A 15,519-nucleotide genomic window follows, 5' to 3' on the forward strand; every position below is an offset into this window, starting at 1 on the left:
TTATTTTTATTTATTTGACAGAGAGAGTGAGCGAGCAGCTTCCAAGATTCTCTCTTGTACCTTCTTTGGCAGTTTCCAAGATTATCTTTTGGTTTTTTACTTTAGACAGTTTGGTTATAATATGTCTTTGTGTGGTTCTTTTTGGATTTATTCTAGTTATTTTTTGAGATTTTAAAATTTGTGTGTCCATTTCTTTCCTCAGATTTGTGGAGTTTGGCCCATTATTTTTTCAAATAAGCTATTTGCCTCTTTCCTTTTTCTCCTTCAAAGATTTCTGTAATATATATGCTTATCTGCTTGTTAGTGTTCTATCAGTTTGTTAGGCTCTCTTCACTTTTTTTTTTCCATTCTCTTTTCTTTTTGTTTCTTGGAATTGATGATTTGAAATGGCTTGTCTAAATTCTTTGATTTTTTTCACCTGATCAAGTATGCTGTTGAAATCCACTAATGAAATTTTCAGTTTAGTTATTGTATTTTCCAGCTCTAGAATTTGTGTTTGGTTCTTTTTTTTATAGTTTCTGTTTTTTTGTTTATGTTCTCATTTTGTTCATGCATTATTTTCTTGATTTTTTTTGACGATTTCATTTATTTATTTGACAGAGAGAGAAACAGCGAGAGAGGAAACACAAGCAGGGAGAGTGGGAGAGGGAGAAGCAGGCTTCCCATGGAGCAGGGAACCCGATGTGGGGCTTGATCCCAGGACCCCGGGACCATGACCTGAGCCGAAGGCAGCCGCTTAACGACTGAGCCACCCAGGCACCCCTATTTTCTTGATTTCATTTAGTTGTCTGTGTTCTTTTTTAGTTAACTGGACATCTATTTTGATATTTTAAATTCTTTGCAGGCAGCTCTTGATCTGCATTTCTTTAGGACTGGTTTCTGGTATATTCTTTTGTACCTTTGATTGGGCTATGATTCTCTGTTTCTTTGTATGCCTTGTAATTTCTTATTGGATTTGGACATTTGAAAAAACAATCACTGGGGCGCCTGGGTGGCTCAGTCGTTGGGCATCTGCCTTCGGCTCAGGTCATGATCCCAGGATCCTGGGATGGAGCCCCACATCAGGCTCCCTGTTCCGAGGGAAGCCTGCTTCTCCCTCTCCTACTCCCCCTGCTTGTGTTCCCTCTCTCGCTGTGTCTCTTTCCGTCAAATAAATAAATAAAATCTTTAAAAAAAAAAGAAAAAACAATCACCTCTCTCAGTCTTTGTGTACTGGCTTTGTACAGGGGAATGCCTTTGCCAATCAGCTGGGTTAGAAGTTCTGACCTCTGAAACTTTTTCTCATCTCTTGCTCTTCCTGGCATGTGTCTGTGGAACTATAGCTTGAATGTTTTCAGCAGCTTCTGAACTCTGGTCTGGTCTTGTCAGCATTCAGAGTCAACTAAGACAGACACCATGACAGAAGCCTTTACACAAGGCAGAATTTTGAATGTGGAGTCTACTTCATATTTCCATGCTGAGGAAGGAGCTCTGGTATGGAGTTTCCTCCTAGATGCTCTGTACTATGCTGCATAGGGCAAGGGACATGGACAGGTGTGCCAAATGGTACAATTTTTCCTACTCCTTTCACTGGAATCTCTTCTTAGTTTTCCAGTAGCCTGGATGCTGTAGCTTTTTTACCTCTAGAGTTCTTGCATAGGTATTCTGGTACATATATTTTTAAGTCAGTGTTTCTATGAAAGGAGAGCCAGTAGCCTTATAGTTCACCATATTCCTAGAAATAATATTTTAAAGCAAAATAATTATTTAGCATATAGGATCTATTATCTATTAATAATCTCTTATTCTATTGTACTATTAAATAACATGTTTTGAAATTCATTTATTTTCATGTTTAGTTTATGCTTACCTGCACTTTTGCTTTATCAGTTTATTTTAGGGGAAGACAGGCTCATCTTTGGGTTCCTTAAATTCCAGTTAACTGTTTGCCTACACAGTACAAACATCAAATTTTTTGATACTTAAATTTTTTTTTTAAGATTTTATTTATTTATTTGAGAGAGAGAACGAGAGATAGAAAGCACGAGAGGGAAGAGGGTCAGAGGGAGAAGCAGACTCCCCGCTGAGCAGGAAGCCCGATGTGGGACTCGATCCCGGGACTCCAGGATCATGACCTGAGCTGAAGGCAGTCACTCAACCAACTGAGCCACCCAGGCGCCCGATACTTAAATTTTTTTAAAAGAGATTATTTGTGTTCAGATAATAGGCTACCAAATAGGCTTGCTGTTTATATGTGTGTGTGGATACATACATGTGTATATGTAATGAGGAGGTCAAGGGAAGAGTAGGGTCTTTCCTCCAGACTTGTTACAAGTAGGATACCTGCATTTGAGACTAGTGGAAATAGGGTGTTTGTATTGGAATTCATCTATGGATGCACTGAAAGCAGGGAAGAGTTCAGATTATAGGGTATGGTCTTTTGGAATTAGTAAATTATGAATAGTTATTTATTGCTTCTGTTTTTCACTGCCAAGGTCATTGTGTGATTATGCTAATGAAGGTGTATTTACTACTTACCTTAAGGTAACTGTTATGTGTTAAATTGTGTCATTTCCAAAAAAAGATACATTGGAGCCCTAACCCCAAGTACCTCTGACTATGATCTTATTTGGAGATAGGGTCCTTACAGAGGTAATTAAGTTAAAATGATGTCGTTAGGGTAGACTTTAATCCAGTATGACTGGTGTCCTTATAAAAAGGGGAAATTTGGACATAGAGATAGACACACAGGGAGGGACATCATTTGAACATAAAGGTAGATGTTGGGGTGATATGTTACAAACCAAGGGACAACAAAGATTTCCAGGAAATCACTAAAAACTAGGTGACAGGTATGGAACAGATTATTCCTCACAGCCTGCAGATGGAAACAACCTCACGGACACCTTGAACTGAACTTCTAGCCTCCAGACTTTGAGACCACAAATTTCTGTTTAAGCCACTTAATTTGTGGTATAGGAGTCCCAGGAAATGAATAAAGTAACTGCTTATATTATGTTGCATAGTTTTTGTTTTGTTTTGTTTTTAAAGATTGTATTTATTTAGATGAGACAGAGAGAGCACAAGTGGGGAGAGGATTAAAGGGAGAGGGAGAAGCACGCTCCCCCCCTGAGCAGGGAGCCCAATGCGGGCCTCCATCCCAGGACCCTGGGATCATGACCTGAGCCGAAGGCAGAGGCTTAACTGACTGAGCCACCCAGGCACCCCTATGTTGCATAATTAAAACAAATCTTTGTAAATGATTATCAAAGACGTGCTATATCCATAACTGTAAACACATCCTGAGCTATATGTAGGTTTATGTTAGTATTGTCAATGCTTGAGAGTCTTCCTTTCAATCTAAAATTTTTCTACTCTTACCTCACTCAAATGTTTTAACATTTATAGTGTCGGCCTGTAGACACACAAGGTTCTTTTATGATCTTGGGGACAGTATTTGGTAGAATAAATTGATAACTTTGTGTGAAATCTTTTAGAGTCACCATCAACTCTGTTTTTCTCATAAGAGATGTTTGGGTAGGACTTAGACACCCTAATAATTGTGTAAAGAACAATTTTGGAAGGGGAATTGTGGCCAAAGAAGAAAAATGAGCAATTTTGACATGTCTGGTCCTAGTTTTAGTTTTTATTTTATTTTTTTCTCTTACAAGGATTTTACTCGTCAAATCAGGCTTTTCCTTTAGAAATTATTTTGCAACATGGATTCGTATCACTTTAACTCATTCAACTCTGGGGTAAATCAAATTTGCTGAGCAAGGTAATATAGTTATTTGTGTGTGCAATAGTAAGGGAAAGAAGAGTGAATGGCTTGTAACAGATGCTGTGCTTACAAATGTCAGAGTTTTCAATGAGCCCACGACTTTAAAAGGTCATACCATCTTATAGTTTAACATTTTAAACTCAGTAATAAATACAGGGTATGTGTTATACTTCCTACTTTAAATGGATTGGTTTTCCAATTTTCTGTGTCAAAGATGGCTTTACCATCTGCTGCTGTTTTATAACATTCCTTCAAACCCAAGCCTTTCCTCTTTCCTTATGTGCTTGTTAACTTTCAGGAGGTGCTATCACCGAGACCTCACAATATGGAGCTTTATAATATTTGTCCAACAGTGATATGAGTGATTGATTTGGAACAGCCCTCAATGCCAGAAATATATTTGAAGTAGAATTATATGAATTCTAAGATCATTGTTAAAATTCTGGTCAGCATGACTTAGTAAGCAGATCATGCTATAGTCCTTTTCTCCATATCAATTTGATCAAGCCTTGTTTGTTCAAATCAAAGTTGTTTTATTAAAAATTTCTATATCTCTAATATTTTTGTGTACTTTATTTATCATGAATTGAGAGAAGAATGTTGTAGTCTACTGTGATTATAGATTTATTTTTGCATTTCTATCAGACTTTATATATTTTAAGACTATGCCTAATTTCATGATATATCTTGACTGTATGCTTTATCATATGAAACATCCTAATTATATATATACATACTCACTTGATATTTTGAACTTTAATTATAATATGTCTGATTACTCTTTTTATTTTGAATTGTTTAAATTTAAATTTTTTATTTTTATTTATTTATTTTTTTAAAAGATTTTATTTATTTGACAGAGACACAGTGAGAGAGGGAACACAAGCAGGGGGAGTGGGAGAGGGAGAAGCAGGCTTCCCGTAGAGCAGAGAGCCTGATGTGCCGCTCGATCCCAGGACCCTGGGAGCATGACCTGAACCAAAGGCAGCCGCTTAATGACTGAGCCACCCAGGCACCCCAAATTTTTAATTTTTAAATTGAGGTATAATTGACAAATTAGTTTTGGGTGTACTTTACTTTTTTTTTTCTTCAAATTTTTATTTAAATTCTAGTTAGTTAACATACAAGTGCAATATTGGTTTCAGGAGTAGAATTTAGTGGTTCATCACTTATATATAACACCCAATACTTATCATAACAAGTGCCCTCCTTAATCCCTATCACCCATCTAGCCCATCCCCCACCCACATCCTCCATCAACTCTCTGTCCTCTATCGTTAAGAGTCTCAAAAAGCTAAAAAGAGAGCTACCCTATGACCCAGAAATTGCACTATTAGGTATTTATCCAAAGTATACAAACATAGTGATTCAAAGGGACACATGCACCCCAATGTTTATAACAGCAATATCTGCAATAGCCAAAATATGGAAAGAGCCCAGATGTCCATCAACAGATGAATGGATAAAGAAGAGGTGGTGTGTATACACACACACACACACACACACACACACACACACACACACACACACACACAATGGAGTATTAGCCATCAAAAAGAATGAAATCTTTGCCATTTGCAATGACATAGATGGAACTAGTGGGTATTATGATAAGTGAAATAAGTCAATCAGAGAAAGACAAATACCATATGATTTCACTCATGTGGAATTTAAGAAACAAAATAGATGAACATAGGGTATGGGAAGGAAAAATAAAATAAGATGAAAATAGAGAGGAAGGCAAACCATAAGAGATGCTGAACTCTAGGAAACAAACTGAGGGTTGCTGGAGGGGAGGTGGGTGGGGTAAAGGGGTAATTGGGTGATGGGCAATAGGGAGGGTACTTGATGTAATGAGCACTGTTATATGCAACTGATGAATTACTAAATTCTACCCCTGAAACTGATAATACAGTATATGTTAACTAAATTGGATTTAAATAAAGAATTAAAAAAAGAGTCTTTGGTTTGTTTTCCTCTCTCCATTTTTATTTCCCTTTCCATATGTTCATCTGTTTTGTTTCTTAAATTTCACATATGAGTGAATTCATATGGGGTGTACTTTATTTTTTAAAAACATTTAATATCTACTTATTTTTATTCTGAGTCATTTGGTTTGGGATATGTCTGGGATAGACAGCTTATAGCTGAGTTTAATAATGCAGTATGACTTTCTACTTTTAATAGAGTAATAGAGTACCTAACTTGCCATTTATTATCATTGTTGATATGTTTGGGATTATTCTTGCAATGTTACTTTGTAATGTATTTTATATACTTCCAAATTATGATTTTTTTCATCTTCCCAATTTTCTGCTCTTGTTTTGATCGAAATATTTGTGTTCTGTTTTCCCCTTCTTATGGTTAGGAAATTATACATTCTATTCCTTTGGACTCTAGAGGTTATTAACCTTTACTTTTTAAGGGATACATTTAAACATTTTTTAAAATCAATATCTAAAATAAACCAATAAGTAAGTCCTTTCTGAACAAGGCAGGGACCTCAATATTCTGCTTCATTCTACCTCCTCCTCCTGGTATCTCCCTCCCATGCTGAGATCATCTGAGATAATAGTTCCAGATCATTATTATTTTAATAGTAAAATTTATTTAGCTAATGTTTTATTGATTTCATTGCTCATCATTGTGTGTGTGGGTTTTTTTCTTTTTACCCTTTCTTAGATTGTTTTTGTTTGTTTTTCTGGCATTCACATATTGACCCCCACCCCAGCTTTACTGAGGACAAATAAAAGTTATGTATATTTAAAGTGTACAATATGATGTTTTGATATACCACATATTGTTTGTAGAGGGCTTATAGGAGATAACATTTCTTTATGTTAGCTCTGAAAATAAATTTATTTTGCCTTCATATTTGAATAATATTTTGACTGAAAAAAATTTTCAGGTTCAAAATAATTTTCACTAGAACTTCGAAGATATTTCTCCAGTATCTTCTTGAATCTAGAGTTGGTGTGACATGTGATACTAGTCTGATTCTTTTTTTCAGTAAATAACAACTCCCCCACCCCGCCCCATCTTTCCTGTCAAACCTTTCACCTTTTTGATTTTATCCTTGGTGGTTTAAAATTATATAAAAATGTGCCCAGGTATGAGACCTTTTTCATTCATCTTCTTTGGTCCTTCAGTTTTAAGGTCAGGGTCTTTCTTCAGCTACAAGAGTGTGTCTTCCATTATTTTTTTGGTTCTTTTCTCTGTTCCTCTCTTTCTGGTCATTTCTTATGGAGCTTTGATAGATGAGGCTGGATCTTCTGGATTTATTCTCCATGTAGTTTACAGTTTTTATGTAATTTATTTGGAAATAATTTCAAATTGATAGGAACATGTAAGAACAGTACAAGGAACTTGTGCACTAGATTTAGAAACTGTTAACCTTTTGCCACATTTGCTTCATCATTTTCTCTCTTTATATGTATATATTTTTTTTTGGAAAGCATTTGAGAATAAATTACAGAGTTGCTTCTCTATTGTCCCTAAACACTTTAGTGTGAATTTCCTAAAAGCAAAGATATTCTCATTTATAATCATATTACAATCAATTAAAATCAGGAAATTTAACATTAGATACTAGTATTATCTGATTTAAATTTTTTTATACATTTCATCTTTTTGCTCCTTTTGGGGTACAGTTTGGGAATCATTAATTTTTAGCTGTGTTCATTCATTTCTCCCCAGCCCATCTACTATTTGTTGTTGTTGATTTTTGTTGAAGTATAGTTGACACACAATGTTAGTTTCAAGTGTACAACATCAGTGATTTAACAGCTCTGCATTATGGTATGCTCACCACAAGTATAGCTATTATCTGCAGCCCATCTATTGAGTTTTTATTTTGACAATAATATTTTTCATTTGCCAGATCTTAGCTCATTCTTTTTCATAGCCTGATCTTGTTTCATGGGTAGTGTGTCTTTTCTTATTTCACTAAAATTATTAATTAAATTTCTTTAAAATTTACTTTATGTTCCCTCTAATATTTATTCTTACTGAGTTCATGTGTTCTTATTTCTTGTTATTTAGTGCTTCTCTTTTATGTGTTGTTTTTCCTTAATTTTTTTAAAAGATTTTATTTATTTATTTGAGCAAGAGAACCAGAGAGAGGGAACAGGAGCACTGGGGAGGTGCAGAGGGAGAGGGAGGAGCAGACTCCCTGCTGAGCAGGGAGCCTGACATGGGGCGCAATCCTAGGACCCTGAGATCATGACCTGAGCTTAAGATAGACACTTAGCCAGCTGAGCCACCCAGGTGCCCCTTTCCTTAAATATTTTCATGATTCTTGGTTATGTTTATCTTTGTATTTAAGAGTCCTTGTGGACAACCAGTGAATGCTGCTTCAGTTTACCACAGCTTACTTTAGTTATTGCGGGGAAGGGTGAGCCAGTGGCCAGTATTCTGTAACATTCCCTGTTTTCTCGTAGATGTTGCCAGCCATAAGGTGCCTTGACTTTCCTTGGCAAGGTATGCATTCACATTAACTATCCTTGCCAGAGACAGATGGTTTTGCTGTGTTTTGCAAGGTGCCGTAGTAGAAGGGGAGTTTGTATCAGTCATCTATGGCTGTAACAACACCAAAAACCCCTCTAAAACTTAGTGACTTAATAGCACAGTTACTTAACTGACAATTTTGTGGGTCTGCTAGGTAGCTCAACTGGTCTTGGCTACCTCTGCTTTTCTCTGCTGTTCTTGTTTATGCATCTGTGACCAGCAGGTGGTTCTGTGATTCTGCTCTTCTGCTGTCAGTCGGTGGGTTGGTTTGAGGCTGGCTGGTCTCAGATGGTCTCACTTATCCAACAGTTGGTTGGACTCCTTGGTTCTCCTCCATGAAGCCACTCTTTCTTTAGCAAGCCAGCTGGGGCTTGTTCACATGGTTGTCTCAGTTCTAAGTTCTAAACAACAGAAAAAGACTTTCAAGCCTTGCCTGCATCATATTTGCTAATGTCCCATTGGCCAAAGCAAGTTGAATGGCCAACCCAGATTCAAGGAATGAGATATTCTACTTCTTGATGGAGCTGCAACATCACATTGCAGGGGTGTGAATGCAGGGAAGGGAAAGATTTGTGACCATCATAGAGCAATCTGCCCCACAGTTCCTGATCCACCTGGCTGCACCAAATGTGGTTCTCCTAACAATAACCTGAGTAGTTTCCAGGCCTTCTTCTCATATCAGTGCTTGCCACTTCAGAGTTTGGAGTACCCATGGCATTTCTTCATCTTATTTCAGCTTCTGTTTTTTCTTTGTTGGGACCATGCTTTCCTTCATACTTCCAACTCCACCTGCCTTTTGTCTTTTAAGGCTTCTTTGTTATTTCTGATATATTAAGTGTATTTGTTCTTATTCTCTAGAACTCCTATGGATTTTTTATTTTTTTAAAATAAAATATTTAAAAAAATCTGGGTATATTTTAGGCAGGGATAGGAATCAGGGGCATATTCTTGGTTTGTCTTCTTATTTGTATTACTTTTGTTAAGAGAATCATAAATTTAAAGTATGGAACTGAGTGCTTTTACTGAAATATCACTTATATCCACTGTCTTCGCTGAAATGACTACTTAAAGGGCTCACTTAAGATGATTGTGTTACACTATGAAAATTTTATCTTATTTGAGAAATTTTATCTGAATCAGTAGAGCTTCCTTTGGAAGAATAAAAGAGCAAAATTTGACCACTTTAAATATTACCATATTGTGTGGAGTTGATGAAAGATTTAAAAATAATCAACATTGAAAGGCTTTTATGTTTAGTTGCTTTTACTCCTACTACCTAAAGTAAGTATTTTACAAGAGGAAACAATTATTATTTTTATATTTTTATTCATCATGTTAGCCATTGTAGTCTCCTCGGGTCTCAGGCTTAATATTAAAAGTCTCTCTCTTGAATATAGAGCCCTTTCAACATAAAATTGCTTTCTGAGAGTCAGAAAAGATTGAATTTGTCTGGAAAACTGCTATCCTATTGAAGGCTAATGACAAAAAGTTCAGCTTATTTATTCACTTCTCTGAGCTCAAAAAATGGCGCTGTCACACAAATATGTTGGTTATTGAAACTATTTCCCACAGCATGCACTTTTCCTGAAGAGTGCATGCTGGTCATTTTATTAGTTTCACTTAGTTTCCTAAGCCCAGGAGAATGAGTGAATGATTGGATAATACAGTAGAGAAGTGTCTGAATCTTGAATTCTTCCCCTTCCAACCAGCATTTAAATATCCTCATCTGCTCATCTTTAAAGAGTCTCTGTGTATCTTCCTCACCCTTCCAGCAATCCTCCATCCACAGTTATGTTTCTCTATAGAACTACACTCTGTCCATTTTCTCACTTCTCACCCTCTTCAATTAGGCTTCTTCATTAGAATTCTATTAAAATTGCTAAGATCACTCATCACTTCTTTGTGACCAAACCCAGTGGGAAAATGTCCATCTTTATTTATTCACCAAACATTTGTAGAGCTCCTCTTGTATTGTGAGCACTGTTCTTGGTACTGGGATACAGTATTGAACAAGACAGATAAAATTCCTGTTGTCATGGAACTCACATGAACAAGTACTGGTATGTGTTATGATGAAAATAAAAGAGAAAGGGAGAGAGAGAGAAGAGAGAGAGAACACTTTGACACTTGAATGACAAAAAGGAGCCAGCCTAGCTTCATCTGAACCTAGATGCAGTGAAAGGAGCCACCGTGGCTGTTGCTGTGGTAGCTTCAATGAAGGCCACGTGGAAGCTTGCCTGGAGACAGGCAGTAGTGTTAGGAGATGAGGAGATGGGACTGGTGGGGTGGCTGGATTCTCCTTGAACAAGATAGCAAAGACCCGGGGGATGGTGAGGTAGAACAAATCTGGAAAGGTACATAAATAGCCCAACTGGGTAGCCATCGTTATAGTGACCTATTATGGGTCTAATGCAGCAAAAAACTTCTCATTCTTTATAGCTCAAAACAAAAACATATATATTTAATTTTGTTTTATTATGTTATGTTAATCCATACATTACATCATTAGTTTTTGATGTAGTGTTCCATGATTCATTGTTTGCATATAACAGCCACTGTTCCATTCAGTACGTGCCCTCTTTAATACCCATCACCAGGCTAACCCATCCCCCCACCCCCTCCCCTCTAGAACCCTCAGTTTGTTTCTCAGAGTCCATAGTCTCTCATGGTTCGTCTCCCTCTCCGATTTCCCCCCCTTCATTTTTCCCTTCCTACTATCTTCTTTTTTTTAACATATAATGTATTATTTGTTTCAGAGGTACAGGTCTGTGATTCAACAGTCTTACACAATTCACAGCACTCACCATAGCATGTACCCTCCCCAATGTCTGTCACCCAGGCACCCCATCCCTCCCACCCCCCACCATTCCAGCAATCCTCAGTTTGTTTCCTGAGATTAAGAATTCCTCATATTAGTGAGGTCATATGATACATGTCTTTCTCTGATTGACTTATTTCCCTCAGCATAATACCCTCCAGTTCCATCCACGTCATTGCAAATGGCAAGATTTCATTCCTTTTGATGGCTGCATAATATACCATTGTGTGTATGTATATATATATATATACCACATCTTCTTTATCATTCATCTGTCAGTGGACATCTTGGCTCTTTCCATAGTTTGGCTATTGTGGACATTGCTGCTATAAACATTGGGGTGCACATAACCCTTTGGATCACTACGTTTGTATCTTTGGGGTAAATACCCAGTAGTGCAATTGCTGGGTCATAGGGTAGCTCTATTTTCAACTTTTTGAAGAACCGCCATACTGTTTTCCAGAGTGGCTGCACCAACTTGCATTCGCACCAACAGTGTAGGAGGGTTCCCCTTTCTCTGCATCCTTGCCAACGTCTGTCATTTCCTGACTTGTTAATTTTAGCCATTCTGACTGGTGTGAGGTGGTATCTCACTGAGGTTTTGATTTGTATTTCCCTGATGGCGAGTGATGTTGAGCACTTTTTCATGTGTCTGTTGGCCATTTGGATATCTTTGGAAAAATGTCTGTTCATGTCTTCTGCCCATCTCTTGATTGGGTTATTTGTTCTTTGGGTGTTGAGTTTGATAAATTCTTTCTAGATTTTGGATACTAGCCCTTTATCTGATATGTCATTTGCAAATATCTTCTCCCATTCTGTTGGTTGTCTTTTGGTTTTGTTGACAGTTTCCTTTGCTGTGCAAAAGCTTTTTATCTTGATGAAGTTCCAGTAGTTCATTTTTGCCCTTGCTTCCCTTGTCTTTGGCGATGTTTCTAGGAAGAAGTTGCTGCAACTGAGGTCGAAGAGGTTGCTGCCTCTGTTGTCCTCTAGGATTTTGATGGACTCCTGTCTCACATTTAGGTCTTACATCCATTTTGAGTCTATTTTTGTGTGTGGTGTAAGGAAATGGTCCAGTTTCATTCTTCTGCATGTGGCTGTCCAATTTTCCCAACACCATTTCTTGAAGAGACTGTCTTTTTTCCATTGGACATTCTTTCCTGCTTTGTCGAAGATTAGTTGACCATAGAGTTGAGGGTCCATTTCTGGGCTCTCTATTGTGTTCCATTGACCTATGTGCCTGTTTTTGTGCCAGTACCATACTGTCTTTTGATGATGACAGCTTTGTAATAGAGTTTGAAGTCCAGAATTGTGATGTCGCCAGCTTTGCTTTTCTTTTTCAACATTCCTCTGGCTATTCGGGGTCTTTTCTGGTTCCACACAAATTTTAGAATTATTTGTTCCGTTTCTTTGAAAAAAGTGGATGGTATTTTGATAGGGATTGCAGTAAATGTATAGATTGCTCTAGGTAGTATTGACATCTTCACAATATTTGTTCTTCCAATCCATGAGCATGGAACATTTTTCCATTTCTTTGTGTCTTCCTCAATTTCTTTCATGAGTATTTTATAGTTTTCTGAGTACACATTCTTTGCCTCTTTGGTTAGATTTAGTCCTAGATATCTTATGGTTTTGGGTGGAACTGTAAATGGGATCGACTCCTTATTTTCTCTTTCTTCTGTCTTGTTGTTGGTGTATAGGAATGCCACTGATTTCTGTGCATTGATTTTATATCCTGCCACTATACTGAATTCCTGTATGAGTTCTAGCAGTTTTGGGGTGGAGTCTTTTGGGTTTTCCACATAAAGTATCATATCATCTGCAAAGAGTGAGAGTTTGACTTCTTCTTTGCCGATTTGGATGCCTTTGATTTCTTTTTGTTGTTTGATTGCTGTGGCTAGGACTTCCAGTACTATGTTGAATAGCAGTAGTGATAGTGGACATCCCTCTCGTGTTCCTGACCTTAGGGGGAAAGCTCTCAGTTTTTCCCCATTGAGAATGATATTTGCTGTCGGTTGTTCATAGATGGCTTTTATGATATTGAGGTATGTACCCTCTATCCCTATACTCTGAAGAGTTTTGATCAAGAAAGAATGCTGTACTTAGTCAAATGCTTTTTCTGCATCTATTGAGAGGATCATATGATTCTTGTTCTTTCTTTTATTAAGGTATTGTATCACATTGGTTGATTTGCGGATGTTGAACCAACCTTGCAGCCCAGGAATAAATCCCACTTGGTTGTCATGAATAATCCTTTTAATGTACTGTTGGATCCTATTGGCTAGTATCTTGGTGAGAATTTTTGCATCCATGTTCATCAGAGATACTGGTCTGTAATTCTCCTTTTTGATGGGGTCTTTGTCTGATTTTGGGATCAAGGTAATGCTGGCCTCATAAAATGAGTTTGGAAGTTTTCCTTCCATTTCTATTTTTTGGAACAGTTTCAGAAGAGTAGGTATTAGTTCTTCTTTAAATGTTTGGTAGAATTCCCCTAGGAAGCCATCTGGCCCTGGGGTCTTGTTTGTTGGGAAATTTTTGATTACTGCTTCAATCCCTTAGTGGTTATAGGTCTGTTCAGGTTTTCTATTTCTTCCTGGTTCAGTTTTGGTAGTTTATACATCTCTGGAATGCATCCATTTCTTCCAGATTATCTAATTTGCTGGCATAGAGTTGCTCATAATATGTTCTTATAATTGTTGTATTTCTTTGGTGTTGGTTGTGATATCTCCCCTTTCATTCATAATTTTATTTATTTGGGTCCTTTCTCTTTTCTTTTTGGTAAGTCTGGCCAGGGGTTTATCAATCTTGTTAATTCTTTCAAAGAACCAGCTCCTAGTTTTGTTGATCTGTTCTACTGTTCTTTTGGTTTCTATTTCATTGATTTCTGCTCTGATCTTTATTATTTCTCTTCTCCTGCTTTATTTGCTGTTTTTTTCTCCAGCTCCTTTAGGTGTAAGGTTAGGTTGTGTACTTAAGACCTTTCTTGTTTCTTGTTTCTTGAGAAAGGCTTGTATTGCTATATACTTTCCTCTTAGGACCGCCTTTGTTGCATCCCAAGATTCTGAACAGTTGTGTTTTCATTTTCATTTATTTCCATGAATTTTTTTAATTCTTCTTTAATTTCCTGGTTGACTCATTCATTCTTTTTTTTATTATTTTACATTTTTTTGTTATGTTAATCACCATACATTACATCATTAGCTTTTGATGTGGTGTTCCATGATTCGTTGTTTGCATATAACATTCAGTGCTCCATTCAGTATATGCCCTGTTTAATACCCATCACCAGGCTAACCCATCCTCCCACTCCCTCCCCTCTAGAACCCTCAGTTTGTTTCTTAGAGTCCATGGTCTCTCATGGTTCATCTCCCCCTCCGATTTCCCCCCCTTCATTTTTCCCTTCCTACGATTTTCTTTTTTTTTTTTTAAACATATAATGTATTATTTGTTTCAGAGGTACAGGTCTGTGATTCACCAGTCTTAGACAATTCACAGCGCTCACCATAGCACATACCCTCCCCAATGTGTATCACCCAGCCACCCCATTCCTCCCACTCCCCACCACTCCAGCAATCCTCAGTTTGTTTCCTGAGATTCTTGACCCATTCATTCTTTAGTAGGATGCTCTTTAGCCTCCATGTATTTGAGTGCTTTCCAACTTTCGTCTTGTGACTGAGTTCTAGTTTCATAGCATTGTGGTCCGAAAATATGCAGGGAATGATCCCATTTCTTTGGTACTGGTTGAGACCTGATTTGTGACCTAAGATGTGATCTAATCTGGAGAATGTTCCATGGGCACTAGAGAGGAATGTGTATTCTGTTGCTTTGGGATGGAATGTTCTGAATATATCTGTGAAGTCCATTTGGTCCAGTGTGTCATTTAAAGCCTTTATTTCCTTGTTGATCTTTTGCTTAGATGATCTGTCCATTTCAGTGAGGGGGGTGTTAAAGTCCCCTACTATTATTGTATTGTTGTCTATGTGTTTCTTTGATTTTTTTTTAACTGGCTTATATAATTGGCTGTTCCCATGTTAGGGGCATAGATATTTATAATTATTAGATCTTCTACTTGGATAGACCCTTTAAGTATGTTATTGTGTCCTTCCTCTTATTATAGTCTTTGGTTTAAAATCTAATTTGTCTGATATAAGGATTGCCGCCCCAACTTTCTTTTGGTGTCCATTAGCATGGTAAATGGTTTTCCACCTCCTCACTTTCAATCTGGGGGTGTCTTTGGGTCTAAAATGAGTCTTTTGCAGACAGCATGTTGATGGGTCTTTTTTTTTTTTTTATCCAATCTGATAGTCTGTGTCTTTTGATTGGGCATTTAGCCCATTTACATTCAGGGTAACTATTGAAAGATATGAATTTATTGCCATTGTATTGCCTGTAAGGTGACTGTTACTGTATATTGTCTCTGTTCCTTTTGGTCTATGTT

This window comes from Callorhinus ursinus, unplaced genomic scaffold, assembly GCF_003265705.2.
Source record: "Callorhinus ursinus isolate GAN/ISIS: 27379988/994484 unplaced genomic scaffold, GSC_fseal_2.0 scaffold8, whole genome shotgun sequence".
Classification (NCBI taxonomy): Eukaryota; Metazoa; Chordata; class Mammalia; order Carnivora; family Otariidae; genus Callorhinus; species Callorhinus ursinus.